General features: G+C 36.9%; 1 protein-coding gene and 1 long non-coding RNA gene across 3 annotated transcripts in view; one reads left to right on the top strand and one right to left on the bottom strand.

Moving 5' to 3' along the window:
- plekho2 (pleckstrin homology domain containing, family O member 2) overlaps positions 1-14,499 on the bottom strand; it is a 214,348-nt gene that overhangs the window by 66,439 nt on the left and 133,410 nt on the right. The window lies entirely within an intron of this gene.
- LOC137840218 (uncharacterized) lies at positions 962-14,356 on the top strand. Its single transcript, XR_011086723.1, has 2 exons — positions 962-6,428; positions 7,150-14,356. It is a non-coding gene; the product is annotated as an uncharacterized lncRNA (long non-coding RNA).

Below are 14,499 nucleotides of genomic sequence, written 5' to 3' on the forward strand. Positions count from 1 at the left end.
GTGGAATAGGTAAGCAAAAGATGAAGAGTTGAAAGTTGGAATGGGTTGAATCGGTAGAGAAATGTAGAAATGAGAGTAGAAAAACGAAATTTTGGAGAATTTGGTTGAATTTCAAATTTGGGATTTTTGGTAAGTGGGAAGTTGTGTAATACGTAGGCAAAAGATGAAGAGTTGAAAGTTGGAATGGGTTGAATGGGTTGAAAAATGTACAAATTAGAGTCGAAAAACGAAATTTTGCAGAATTTGGTTGAATTTCAAATTTGGAATTTTTGGTAAGTGGAAAGTTGTGAAATAGGTAAGCAAAAGATGAAAAGTTGAAAGTTGGAATGGATTGAATCGGTTGCACAATGTAAAGATTAGAGTAGAAAAACAAAATGTTTGAGAATTTGGTTGAAATTCAAATTTTTAATTTTTAATTTTTGGTAAGTGGGAAATTGTGGAATAGGTAGGCAAAAGATGAAGAGTTGAAAGTTGGAATGGGTTGAATCGGTTGAACAATGTAGAAATTACAGTAGAAAAACGAAATTTTGGAGATTTTGGTTGAATTTCAAATTTGGAATTTTTGGTAAGTCGGAAGTTGTGGAATAGGTAGGCCAAAGATGAAGAGTTGAAAGTTGGAATGGGTTGAATCGGTTGAACAATGTAGAAATTAGAGTAGAAAAACAAAATGTTGGAGAATTTGGTTGAATTTCAAATATGGAATTTTTGGTAAGTGGGAAGTTGTGGAATAGGTAGGCAAAAGATGAAGAGTTGAAAGTTGGAATGGGTTGAATTGGTTGAACAATGTAGAAATTAGATTAGAAAAACGAAATTTTGGAGAATTTGGTTGAATTTCAAATTTGGAATTTTTGGTAAACGGGAAGTTGTGGAATAGGTAGGCAAAACATGAACAGTTGAAAGTTGGAATGAGTTGAATCGGTTAAAAAATGTAGAAATTAGAGTAGAAAAAATTTTCGAGAATTTGGTTGAATTCCAAATTTGGAATTTTTGGTAAGTCGGAAGTTGTGGAATAGGTAGGCAAAAGATGAAGAGTTGAAAGTTGGAATGGGTTGAATCGGTTGAACAATGTAGAAATTAGAGTAGAAAAACAAAATGTTGGAGAATTTGGTTGAATTTCAAATATGGAATTTTTGGTAAGTGGGAAGTTGTGGAATAGGTAGGCACAACATGAACAGTTGAAAGTTGGAATGAGTTGAATCGGTTGAAAAATGTAGAAATTAGAGTAGAAAAACAAAATTTTTGAGAATTTGGTTGAATTCCAAATTTGAAAATTTGGAATTTTTCATAAGTTGGAAGTTGTGGAATAGTTAGAAAAAGATGAACAGTTGAAAGTTGGAATGGGTTGAATCGGTTGAAAAACGTAAAAGTTAGAGTGGAAAAACGAAATTTTGGAGAATTTGGTTGAATTTCAAATTTGGAATTTTTGGTAAGTGGGAAGTTGTGGAATAGGTAGGCAAAAGATGAACAGTTGAAAGTTGGAATGAGTTGAATCGGTTGAACAATGTAGAAAAAAGTGGAATGATGTAAATGTGAAATGTCGAATCTGCCATTAAGAATGAATGGGGAAAAATTTGTCGTAAGTTCGCGAATTTTGCGAAATCGGAAAATTTTCGGAACGAGAAAAATGGAAGCGCTCATCTCGTGAATATTTGGAACACGTCAAAAGTGGAACGGAGTGAATCGGATGAACTATGTGGAAGAAGAAGCGGGACAAAAAAGTGTGGAGAATAAAATAGAATAATAATAATAACTAGAAAATGCAATTTCTGGAGAAATTGCGTGTGAAGGCGAAGACTTTGAATCACTTCTTGGGGAATGATGCCGAATGATGTTGAAATGAGTTGAATTTCTTGAGAAATGTGGAAAATAGAAGTGTAATACTAAATTTTTGAGAATATGGTTGAATTTCAAATTTGATTTTTGGAATTTTTGGTAAGTGGAAATTTGTGGAATAGGCAGGCAAAGGATGAACAGTTGAATGTTGGAACGGGTTGAATCGGTTAAAAAATGTAGAAGTGAGAGCAAATGTTGAATCCCCATAGAGAATGAATGGGAATTAAAAGAAAAAGCAATTGCGCCAAAATATTTTGAAATTTGGAACAAAACGTAAAAAAACAGCTTCAGGAGGTTCACTTTTGGGGTTAAAATGTTGAAACGGGTTCAATCGGACAAAAAATGCAAAAGTTAGCGCCTAATGTAGCTATTTATGACAGTTAATGTTGAAATAAGTTCACTTCCGGGTTGATTTGGGTCACTTCCGGTCTATTTGGGTCACTTCCGGTCTGATTAGAGGCACTTCCGGTCCAGCTGAGGTCACTTCCGGTTTATTTGGGGTCACTTCCGGTTTAAAAAGGTCACTTCCGGTTTAAAAAGGTCACTTCCGGTTTGATTTGGGGTCACTTCCGGTTTACCTAAGGTCACTTCCTGTTTACCTAAGGTCACTTCCGGTTCGATTTGGGGCACTGCCGGTTCATTCTAGGGTCATTGGGAGCACTTCAGGGTCAATCCAAGATGGCCGCCACACTGGAAGTGGGGGTCAAGGGTTGAATTGTGTAAGCATAGTGGAAGTGGGGGTGAAGGGGGTGAATATGGTAAGGATGAGGTGACCAAAGTGAATAAAGTTGGAATGGGTTGAATCGGTTGAAAAATGTAGAAATTAGAGTAGAAAAACCAAATTTTGTAGAATTTGGTTGAATTTCAAAATTGAAAATTTGGAAATTTTGGTAAGTGGGAAGGTGTGGAATAGGCAGGCAAAAGATGAACAGTTGAAAGTTGGAATGGGTTGAATCGGTTGAAAAATGTAGAAATTAGAGTAGAAAAACGAAATTTTGGAGAATTTGGTTGAATTTCAAATTTGAAAATTTGGAATTTTTTTGTAAGTGGGAAGTTGTGGAATAGGTAGGCAAAAGATGAACAGTTGGAAGTTGGAACGGGTTGAATCGGTTGAAAAATGTAGAAATTAGAGGTGAAAAACGAAATTTCGTGAAATTTTGTCGGAATTTTTAACGTGAAAACGTGAAATTTTTGAATTTGGGAATTTTGGGAATGTCGAGAATCATTCCGAATGTGGTTTGAATGTGCTGAATGAGGTGAATTTAAAAGGGGAATGACGTAAATGTGAAATGTCGAATCTGCCATTGAGAATGAATGGGGAAAAATTTGTCGTAAATTCGCGAATTTTGCGAAATCGGAAAATTTTCGGAACGAGAAAAATGGAAGCGCTCATCTCGTGAATATTTGGAATACATCAAAAGTGGAACGGAGTGAATCGGATGAACTATGTGGAAGAAGAAGCGGGACAAAAAAGTGTGGAGAATAAAATAGAAGAATAATAATAATAACTAGAAAATGCAATTTCTGGAGAAATTGCGTGTGAAGGCGAAGACTTTGAATCACTTCTTTGGGAATGATGCCGAATGATGTTGAAATGAGTTGAATTTCTTGAGAAATGTGGAAAATAGAAGTGTAATACTAAATTTTGGAGAATTTGGTTGAATTTCAAATTTGAAGTTTGGAATTTTTGGTAAGTGGGAGGTTGTGGAATAGGTAGGCAAAAGATGAACAGTCAAATGTTGGAACGGGTTGAATTGGTTAAAAAATGTAGAAGTTAGAGCAAATATTGAATCCCCATAGAGAATTAATGGGAATTAAAAGAAAAAATAATTGCGCCAAAATATTGTAAAATTTGGAACAAAACGAAAAAAAACAGCTTCAGGAGGTTCACCTTTGGGGTTAAAATGTTGAAACGGGTTCAATCGGACAAAAAATGCAAAAGTTAGCGACTAATGTAGCTATTTAGGGCAGTTAATGTTGAAATAAGGTCACTTCCGGTTTGATTTGGGTCACTTCCGGTTTGATTAGAGGCACTTCCGGTCCAGCTGAGGTCACTTCCGGTTTATTTGGGGTCACTTCCGGTTTTAAAAGGTCACTTCCGGTTTAAAAAGGTCACTTCCGGTTTGATTTGGGGTCACTTCCGGTTTACCTAAGGTCACTTCCTGTTTACCTAAGGTCACTTGCGGCTTGATATGGGGCACTTCCGGTACATTCTGGGTTCATTGGGGGCACTTCAGGGTCAATCCAAGATGGCCGCCACACTGGAAGTGTGGGTGAAGGAGGTGAATATGGTAAGCATAAGGTAAACAAAGTGAATAAAGTTGGAATGGGTTGAATCGGTTGAAAAATGTGGAAAAAAGAGTAGAAAAACGAAATTGTAGAGAATTTTGGTAAGTGGAAAGTTGTGGAATAGGCAGGCAAAGGATGAACAGTTGAATGTTGGAACGGGTTGAATCGGTTAAAAAATGTAGAAGTGAGAGCAAATGTTGAATCCCCATAGAGAATGAATGGGAATCAAAAGAAAAAGCAATTGCGCCAAAATATTTTGAAATTTGGAACAAAACGTAAAAAAAAAGCTTCAGGAGGTTCACTTTTGGGGTTAAAATGTTGAAACGGGTTCAATCGGACAAAAAATGCAAAAGTTAGCGCCTAATGTAGCTATTTAGGGCAGTTAATTTTGAAATAAGTTCACTTCCGGGTTGATTTGGGGCACTTCCGGTCTATTTGGGTCACTTCCGGTTTGACTAGAGGCACTTCCGGTCTAGCTGAGGTCACTTCCGGTTAATTTGGGGTCACTTCCGGTTTAAAAAGGTCACTTCCGGTTTAAAAAGGTCACTTCCGGTTTGATTTGGGGTCACTTCCGGTTTACCTGAGGTCACTTCCTGTTTACCTAAGGTCACTTCCGGTTCGATTTGGGGCACTTCCGGTTCATTCTAGGTTCATTGGGAGCACTTCAGGGTCAATCCAAGATGGCCGCCACACTGGAAGTGGGGGTCAAGGGTTGAATTTTGTAAGCATAGTGGAAGTGGGGGTGAAGGTGGTGAATATGGTAAGGATGAGGTGACCAAAGTGAATAAAGTTGGAATGGGTTGAATCGGTTGAAAAATGTAGAAATTAGAGTAGAAAAACCAAATTTTGTAGAATTTGGTTGAATTTCAAAATTGAAAATTTGGAAATTTTGGTAAGTGGGAAGGTGTGGAATAGGTAGGCAAAAGATGAACAGTTGAAAGTTGGAATGGGTTGAATCGGTTGAAAAACGTAGAAGTTAGAGTAGAAAAACGAAATTTTGGAGAATTTGGTTGAATTTCAAATTTGAAATTTTGGAATTTTTGGTAGGTGAGAAGTTGTGGAATAGGCAGGCAAAAGATGAACAGTTGAAAGTTGGAATGGGTTGAATCGGTTGAAAAATGTAGAAGTTAGAGTAGAAAAACGAAATTACGAAGAATTTGGTTGAATTTCAAATTTGAAAATTTGGAATTTTTTTGTAAGTGGGAAGTTGTGGAATAGGTAGGCAAAAGATGAACAGTTGGAAGTTGGAACGGGTTGAATCGGTCGAAAAATGTAGAAATTAGAGGTGAAAAACGAAATTTCGTGAAATTTTGTCGGAATTTTTAACGAGAAAACGTGAAATTTTTGAATTTGGGAATTTTGGGAATGTCGAGAATCATTCCGAATGTGGTTTGAATGTGCTGAATGAGGTGAATTTAAAAGGGGAATGACGTAAATGTGAAATGTCGAATCTGCCATTGAGAATGAATGGGGAAAAATTTGTCGTAAATTCGCGAATTTTGCGAAATCGGAAAATTTTCGGAACGAGAAAAATGGAAGCGCTCATCTCGTGAATATTTGGAATACGTCAAAAGTGGAACGGAGTGAATCGGATGAATTATGTGGAAGAAGAAGCGGGACAAAAAAGTGGCGGGAATAAAATAGAAGAATAATAATAATAACTAGAAAATGCAATTTCTGGAGAAATTGCGTGTGAAGGCGAAGACTTTGAATCACTTCTTGGGGAATGATGCCGAATGATGTTGAAATGAGTTGAATTTCTTGAGAAATGTGGAAAATAGAAGTGTAATACTAAATTTTGGAGAATGTGGTTGAATTTCAAATTTGAATTTTGGAATTTTTGGTAAGTGGGAGGTTGTGGAATAGGTAGGCAAAAGATGAACAGTTGAAAGTTGGAATGGGTTGAAACGTTTAAAAAATGTAGAAGTTAGAGCAAATATTGAATCCCCATAGAGAATGAATGGGAATTAAAAGAAAAAGCAATTGCGCCAAAATATTTTGAAATTTGGAACAAAGGGACAAAAAACGGCTTCAGGAGGTTCCCTTTTGGGGTTAAAATGTTGAAACGGGTTTAATCGGACAAAAATTGCAAAAGTTAGCTAAAATGTAGCTATTTAGGGCACTTAATGTTGAAATAAGATCACTTCCGGTTTGATTTGGGTCACTTCCGGTTTGATTAGAGGCACTTCCGGTCCAGCTGAGGTCACTTCCGGTTTATTTGGGGTCACTTCCGGTTTAAAAAGGTCACTTCCGGTTTAAAAAGGTCACTTCCGGTTTGATTTGGGGTCACTTCCGGTTTACCTAAGGTCACTTCCTGTTTACGTAAGGTCACTTGCGGTTTGATATGGGGCACTTCCGGTACATTCTGGGTTTATTGGGGGAACTTCAGGGTCAATCCAAGATGGCCGCCACACTGGAAGTGTGGGTGAAGGAGGTGAATATGGTAAGCATAAGATAAACAAAGTGAATAAAGTTGGAATGGGTTGAATCGGTTGAAAAATGTCGAAAAAAGAGTAGAAAAACGAAATTGTAGAGAATTTTTGGTAAGTGGAAAGTTGTGGAATAGGCAGGCAAAGGATGAACAGTTGAATGTTGGAACGGGTTGAATCGGTTAAAAAATGTAGAAGTGAGAGCAAATGTTCAATCCCCATAGAGAATGAATGGGAATTAAAAGAAAAAGCAATTGCGCCAAAATATTTTTAAATTTGGAACAAAATGTAAAAAAACAGCTTCAGGAGGTTCACTTTTGGGGTTAAAATGTTGAAACGGGTTCAATCGGACAAAAAAAGCAAAAGTTAGCGCCTAATGTAGCTATTTAGGGCAGTTAATGTTGAAATAAGGTCACTTCCGGGTTGATTTGGGTCACTTCCGGTCTATTTGGGTCACTTCCGGTTTGAATAGAGGCACTTCCGGTCTAGCTGAGGTCGCTTCCGGTTTATTTGGGGTCACTTCCGGTTTAAAAAGGTCACTTCCGGTTTAAAAAGGTCACTTCCGGTTTGATTTGGGGTCACTTCCGGTTTACCTGAGGTCACTTCCTGTTTACCTAAGGTCACTTCCGGTTCGATTTGGGGCACTTCCGGTTCATTCTAGGGTCATTGGGAGCACTTCAGGGTCAATCCAAGATGGCCGCCACACTGGAAGTGGGGGTCAAGGGTTGAATTGTGTAAGCATAGTGGAAGTGGGGGTGAAGGGGGTGAATATGGTAAGGATGAGGTGACCAAAGTGAATAAAGTTGGAATGGGTTGAATCGGTTGAAAAATGTAGAAATTAGAGTAGAAAAACCAAATTTTGTAGAATTTGGTTGAATTTCAAAATTGAAAATTTTGAAATTTTGGTAAGTGGGAAGGTGTGGAATAGGTAGGCAAAAGATGAACAGTTGAAAGTTGGAATGGGTTGAATCGGTTGAAAAACGTAGAAGTTAGAGTAGAAAAACGAAATTTTGGAGAATTTGGTTGAATTTCAAATTTGAAATTTTGGAATTTTTGGTAGGTGAGAAGTTGTGGAATAGGCAGGCAAAAGATGAACAGTTGAAAATTGGAATGGGTTGAATCGGTTGAAAAATGTAGAAACTAGAGGTGAAAAACGAAATTTCGTGAAAATTTGTCGGAACTTTTAACGTGAAAACGTGAAATTTTTGAATTTGGGAATTTTGGGAATGTCGAGAATCATTCCGAATGTGGTTTGAATGTGCTGAATGAGGTGAATTTAAAAGGGGAATGACGTAAATGTGAAATGTAGAATTTGCCATTGAGAATGAATGGGGAAAAATTTGTCGTAAATTGGCGAATTTTGCGAAATCGGAAAATTTTCGGAACGAGAAAAATGGAAGCGCTCATCTCGTGAATATTTGGAATACGTCAAAAGTGGAACGGAGTGAATCGGATGAATTATGTGGAAGAAGAAGCGGGACAAAAAAGTGTGGAGAATAAAATATAATAATAATAATAATAATAGAGAATGGTGTAGAATAACATATGTGTGAAGGCCATCGCCTTCACACAACTAGAAAATGCAATTTCTGGAGAAATTGCGTGTGAAGGCGAAGACTTTGAATCACTTCTTGGGGAATGATGCCGAATGATGTTGAAATGAGTTGAATTTCTTGAGAAATGTGGAAAATAGAAGTGTAATACTAAATTTTTGAGAATATGGTTGAATTTCAAATTTGATTTTTGGAATTTTTGGTAAGTGGAAAGTTGTGGAATAGGCAGGCAAAGGATGAACAGTTGAATGTTGGAACGGGTTGAATCGGTTAAAAAATGTAGAAGTGAGAGCAAATGTTGAATCCCCATAGAGAATGAATGGGAATTAAAAGAAAAAGCAATTGCGCCAAAATATTTTGAAATTTGGAACAAAACGTAAAAAAACAGCTTCAGGAGGTTCACTTTTGGGGTTAAAATGTTGAAACGGGTTCAATCGGACAAAAAATGCAAAAGTTAGCACCTAATGTAGCTATTTATGGCAGTTAATGTTGAAATAAGTTCACTTCCGGGTTGATTTGGGTCACTTCCGGTCTATTTGGGTCACTTCCGGTCTGATTAGAGGCACTTCCGGTCCAGCTGAGGTCACTTCCGGTTTATTTGGGGTCACTTCCGGTTTAAAAAGGTCACTTCCGGTTTAAAAAGGTAACTTCCGGTTTGATTTGGGGTCACTTCCGGTTTACCTATGGTCACTTCCTGTTTACCTAAGGTCACTTCCGGTTCGATTTGGGGCACTTCCGGTTCATTCTAGGGTCATTGGGAGCACTTCAGGGTCAATCCAAGATGGCCGCCACACTGGAAGTGGGGGTCAAGGGTTGAATTGTGTAAGCATAGTGGAAGTGGGGGTGAAGGGGGTGAATATGGTAAGGATGAGGTGACCAAAGTGAATAAAGTTGGAATGGGTTGAATCGGTTGAAAAATGTAGAAATTAGAGTAGAAAAACCAAATTTTGTAGAATTTGGTTGAATTTCAAAATTGAAAATTTGGAAATTTTGGTAAGTGGGAAGGTGTGGAATAGGTAGGCAAAAGATGAACAGTTGAAAGTTGGAATGGGTTGAATCGGTTGAAAAACGTAGAAGTTAGAGTAGAAAAACGAAATTTTGGAGAATTTGGTTGAATTTCAAATTTGAAATTTTGGAATTTTTGGTAGGTGAGAAGTTGTGGAATAGGCAGGCAAAAGATGAACAGTTGAAAATTGGAATGGGTTGAATCGGTTGAAAAATGTAGAAACTAGAGGTGAAAAACGAAATTTCGTGAAATTTTGTCGGAATTTTTAACGTGAAAACGTGAAATTTTTGAATTTGGGAATTTTGGGAATGTCGAGAATCATTCCGAATGTGGTTTGAATATGCTGAATGAGGTGAATTTAAAAGGGGAATGACGTAAATGTGAAATGTCGAATCTGCCATTGAGAATGAATGGGGAAAAATTTGTCGTAAATTCGCGAATTTTGCGAAATCGGAAAATTTTCGGAACGAGAAAAATGGAAGCGCTCATCTCGTGAATATTTGGAATACGTCAAAAGTGGAACGGAGTGAATCGGATGAATTATGTGGAAGAAGAAGCGGGACAAAAAAGTGGCGGGAATAAAATAGAATAATAATAATAACTAGAAAATGCAATTTCTGGAGAAATTGCGTGTGAAGGCGAAGACTTTGAATCACTTCTTGGCGAATGCTGGCGAATTATGCTGAAACGAGTTGAATTACTTGAGAAATGTAGAAAATAGAGGTGAAAAACGGAATTTTGGAGAATTTGGTGGAATTTCAGAATTTTGGAGAATTTGGTTGAGTTTAAAATCTTAAAATGTGGAATTTATGGCAAGTGGAAATTTGGGGAATAGGTAGGAAAAAGATGAAGAGTTGGAAGTTGGAATGAGTTGAATCGGTTGAACAATGTGAAAATTAGAGTAGAAAAACACATTTTTGGAGAATTTGGTTGAATTTCAAAATTTGGAATTTTTTGTAAGGGGAAGTTGTGGAATAGGTAAGCAAAAGATGAAGAGTTGAAAGTTGGAATGGGTTGAATCGGTAGAGAAATGTAGAAATGAGAGTAGAAAAACGAAATTTTGGAGAATTTGGTTTTAATTTCAAATTTGGGATTTTTGGTAAGTGGGAAGTTGTGTAATACGTAGGCAAAAGATGAAGAGTTGAAAGTTGGAATGGGTTGAATCGGTTGAAAAATGTACAAATTAGAGTCGAAAAACGAAATTTTGCAGAATTTGGTTGAATTTCAAATTTGGAATTTTTGGTAAGTGGGAAGTTGTGAAATAGGTAAGCAAAAGATGAAAAGTTGAAAGTTGGAATGGATTGAATCGGTTGCACAATGTAAAGATTAGAGTAGAAAAACAAAATGTTTGAGAATTTGGTTGAATTTCAAATTTTTAATTTTTAATTTTTGGTAAGTGGGAAATTGTGGAATAGGTAGGCAAAAGATGAAGAGTTGAAAGTTGGAATGGGTTGAATCGGTTGAACAATGTAGAAATTACAGTAGAAAAACGAAATTTTGGAGATTTTGGTTGAATTTCAAATTTGGAATTTTTGGTAAGTCGGAAGTTGTGGAATAGGTAGGCCAAAGATGAAGAGTTGAAAGTTGGAATGGGTTGAATCGGTTGAACAATGTAGAAATTAGAGTAGAAAAACAAAATGTTGGAGAATTTGGTTGAATTTCAAATTTGGAATTTTTGGTAAGTGGGAAGTTGTGGAATAGGTAGGCAAAAGATGAAGAGTTGAAAGTTGGAATGGGTTGAATCGGTTGAACAATGTAGAAATTAGATTAGAAAAACGAAATTTTGGAGAATTTGGTTGAATTTCAAATTTGGAATTTTTGGTAAACGGGAAGTTGTGGAATAGGTAGGCAAAACATGAACAGTTGAAAGTTGGAATGAGTTGAATCGGTTAAAAAATGTAGAAATTAGAGTAGAAAAACAACATTTTTGAGAATTTGGTTGAATTCCAAATTTGGAATTTTTGGTAAGCCGGAAGTTGTGGAATAGGTAGGCAAAAGTTGAAGAGTTGAAAGTTGGAATGGGTTGAATCGGTTGAACAATGTAGAAATTAGAGTAGAAAAACAAAATGTTGGAGAATTTGGTCTAATTTCAAATATGGAATTTTTTGGTAAGTGGGAAGTTGTGGAATAGGTAGGCAAAAGATGAAGAGTTGAAAGTTGGAATGGGTTGAATCGGTTGAACAATGTAGAAATTAGATTAGAAAAACGAAATTTTGGAGAATTTGGTTGAATTTCAAATTTGGAATTTTTGGTAAACGGGAAGTTGTGGAATAGGTAGGCAAAACATGAACAGTTGAAAGTTGGAATGAGTTGAATCGGTTAAAAAATGTAGAAATTAGAGTAGAAAAACAAAATGTTGGAGAATTTGGTTGAATTTCAAATATGGAATTTTTGGTAAGTGGGAAGTTGTGGAATAGGTAGGCAAAACATGAACATTTGAAAGTTGGAATGAGTTGAATCGGTTGAAAAATGTAGAAATTAGAGTAGAAAAACAAAATTTTTGAGAATTTGGTTGAATTCCAAATTTGAAAATTTGGAATTTTTCATAAGTTGGAAGTTGTGGAATAGTTAGAAAAAGATGAACAGTTGAAAGTTGGAATGGGTTGAATCGGTTGAAAAACGTAAAAGTTAGAGTGGAAAAACGAAATTTTGGAGAATTTGGTTGAATTTCAAATTTTGAATTTTTGGTAAGTGGGAAGTTGTGGAATAGGTAGGCAAAAGATGAACAGTTGAAAGTTGGAATGAGTTGAATCGGTTGAACAATGTAGTAAAAAGTGGAATGATGTAAATGTGAAATGTCGAATCTGCCATTAAGAATGAATGGGGAAAAACTTGTCGTAAGTTCGCGAATTTTGCGAAATCGGAAAATTTTCGGAACGAGAAAAATGGAAGCGCTCATCTCGTGAATATTTGGAACACGTCAAAAGTGGAACGGAGTGAATCGGATGAATTATGTGGAAGAAGAAGCGGGACAAAAAAGTGTGGAGAATAAAATATAATAATAATAATAACTAGAAAATGCAATTTCTGGAGAAATTGCGTGTGAAGGCGAAGACTTTGAATCACTTCTTGGGGAATGATGCTGAATGAAAAGATGAACAGTTGAAAGTTGGAATGGGTTGAATCGGTCAAAAAATGTAGAAATTAGAGGTGAAAAACGGAATTTTGTGAAATTTTGTCGAAATGTTTAACGTGAAAACGTGAAATTTTTGAATTTGGGAATTTTGGGAATGTCGAGAATCATTCCGAATGTGGTTTGAATGTGCTGAATGAGGTGAATTTAAAAGGGGAATGACGTAAATGTGAATTGTCGAATCTGCCATTGAGAATGAATGGGGAAAAATTTGTCGTAAATTCGCGAATTTCGCGAAATCGGAAAATTTTCGGAACGAGAAAAATGGAAGCGCTCATCTCGTGAATATTTGGAATACATCAACAGTGGAACGGAGTGAATCGGATGAATTATGTGGAAGAAGAAGCGGGACAAAAAAGTGGCGGGAATAAAATAGAAGAATAATAATAACTAGAAAATGCAATTTCTGGAGAAATTGCGTGTGAAGGCGAAGACTTTGAATCACTTCTTGGGGAATGATGGCGAATGATGTTGAAATGAGTTGAATTTCTTGAGAAATGTGGAAAATAGAAGTGTAATACTAAATTTTGGAGAATTTGGTTGAATTTCAAATTTGAAGTTTGGAATTTGTGGTAAGTGGGAGGTTGTGGAATAGGTAGGCAAAAGATGAACAGTTGAATGTTGGAACGGGTTGAATCGGTTAAAAAATGTAGACGTGAGAGCAAATGTTGAATCTCCATAGAGAATGAATGGGAATCAAAAGAAAAAGCAATTGCGCCAAAATATTTTGAAATTTGGAACAAAACGAAAATAAATAGCTTCAGGAGGTTCACTTTTGGAGTTAAAATGTTGAAATGGGTTCAATCGGACAAAAAATGCAAAAGTTAGCGACTAATGTAGCTATTTAGGGCAGTTAATGTTGAAATAAGGTCACTTCCGGGGTGATTTGGGTCACTTCCGGTCTATTTGGGTCACTTCCGGTTTGAGTAGAGGCACTTCCGGTCTAGCCGAGGTCACTTCCGGTTTATTTGGGGTCACTTCCGGTTTAAAAAAGTCACTTCCGGTTTAAAAAGGTCACTTCCGGTTTGATTTGGGGTCACTTCCGGTTTACCTAAGGTCACTTCCTGTTTACCTAAGGTCACTTGCGGTTTGATATGGGGCACTTCCGGTACATTCTGGGTTCATTGGGGGCACTTCCGGGTCAATCCAAGATGGCCGCCACACTGGAAGTGTGGGTGAAGGAGGTGAATATGGTAAGCATAAGGTAAACAAAGTGAATAAAGTTGGAATGGGTTGAATCGGTTGAAAAATGTGGAAAAAAGAGTAGAAAAACGAAATTGTAGAGAATTTTTGGTAAGTGGAAAGTTGTGGAATAGGCAGGCAAAGGATGAACAGTTGAATGTTGGAACGGGTTGAATCGGTTAAAAAATGTAGAAGTGAGAGCAAATGTTGAATCCCCATAGAGAATGAATGGGAATTAAAAGAAAAAGCAATTGCGCCAAAATATTTTGAAATTTGGAACAAAACGTAAAAAAACAGCTTCAGGAGGTTCGCTTTTGGGGTTAAAATGTTGAAACGGGTTCAATCGGACAAAAAATGCAAAAGTTAGCGCCTAATGTAGCTATTTATGGCAGTTAATGTTGAAATAAGTTCACTTCCGGGTTGATTTGGGTCATTACGGTCTATTTGGGTCACTTCCGGTCTGATTAGAGGCACTTCCGGTCTAGCTGAGGTCACTTCCGGTTTATTTGGGGTCACTTCCGGTTTAAAAAGGTCACTTCCGGTTTAAAAAGGTCACTTCCGGTTTGATTTGGGGTCACTTCCGGTTTACCTGAGGTCACTTCCTGTTTACCTAAGGTCACTTCCGGTTTTATTTGGGGCACTTCCGGTTCATTCTAGGTTCATTGGGAGCACTTCAGGGTCAATCCAAGATGGCCGCCATACTGGAAGTGGGGGTCAAGGGTTGAATTGTGTAAGCATAGTGGAAGTGGGGGTGAAGGGGTGAATATGGTAAGGATGAGGTGACCAAAGTGAATAAAGTTGGAATGGGTTGAATCGGTTGAAAAATGTAGAAATTAGAGTGGAAAAACGAAATTTTGTAGAATTTGGTGTGAATTTCAAAATTGAAAATTTGGAAATTTTGGTAAGTGGGAAGGTGTGGAATAGGTAGGAAAAAGATGAACAGTTGAAAGTTGGAATGGGTTGAATCGGTCAAAAATTGTAGAAATTAGAGGTGAAAAACGGAATTTTGTGAAATTTTGTCGAAATTTTTAACGTGAAAACGTGAAATTTTTGAATTTGGGAATTTTGGGAATG

Source organism: Syngnathus scovelli, chromosome 4, assembly GCF_024217435.2.
Source record: "Syngnathus scovelli strain Florida chromosome 4, RoL_Ssco_1.2, whole genome shotgun sequence".
Classification (NCBI taxonomy): Eukaryota; Metazoa; Chordata; class Actinopteri; order Syngnathiformes; family Syngnathidae; genus Syngnathus; species Syngnathus scovelli.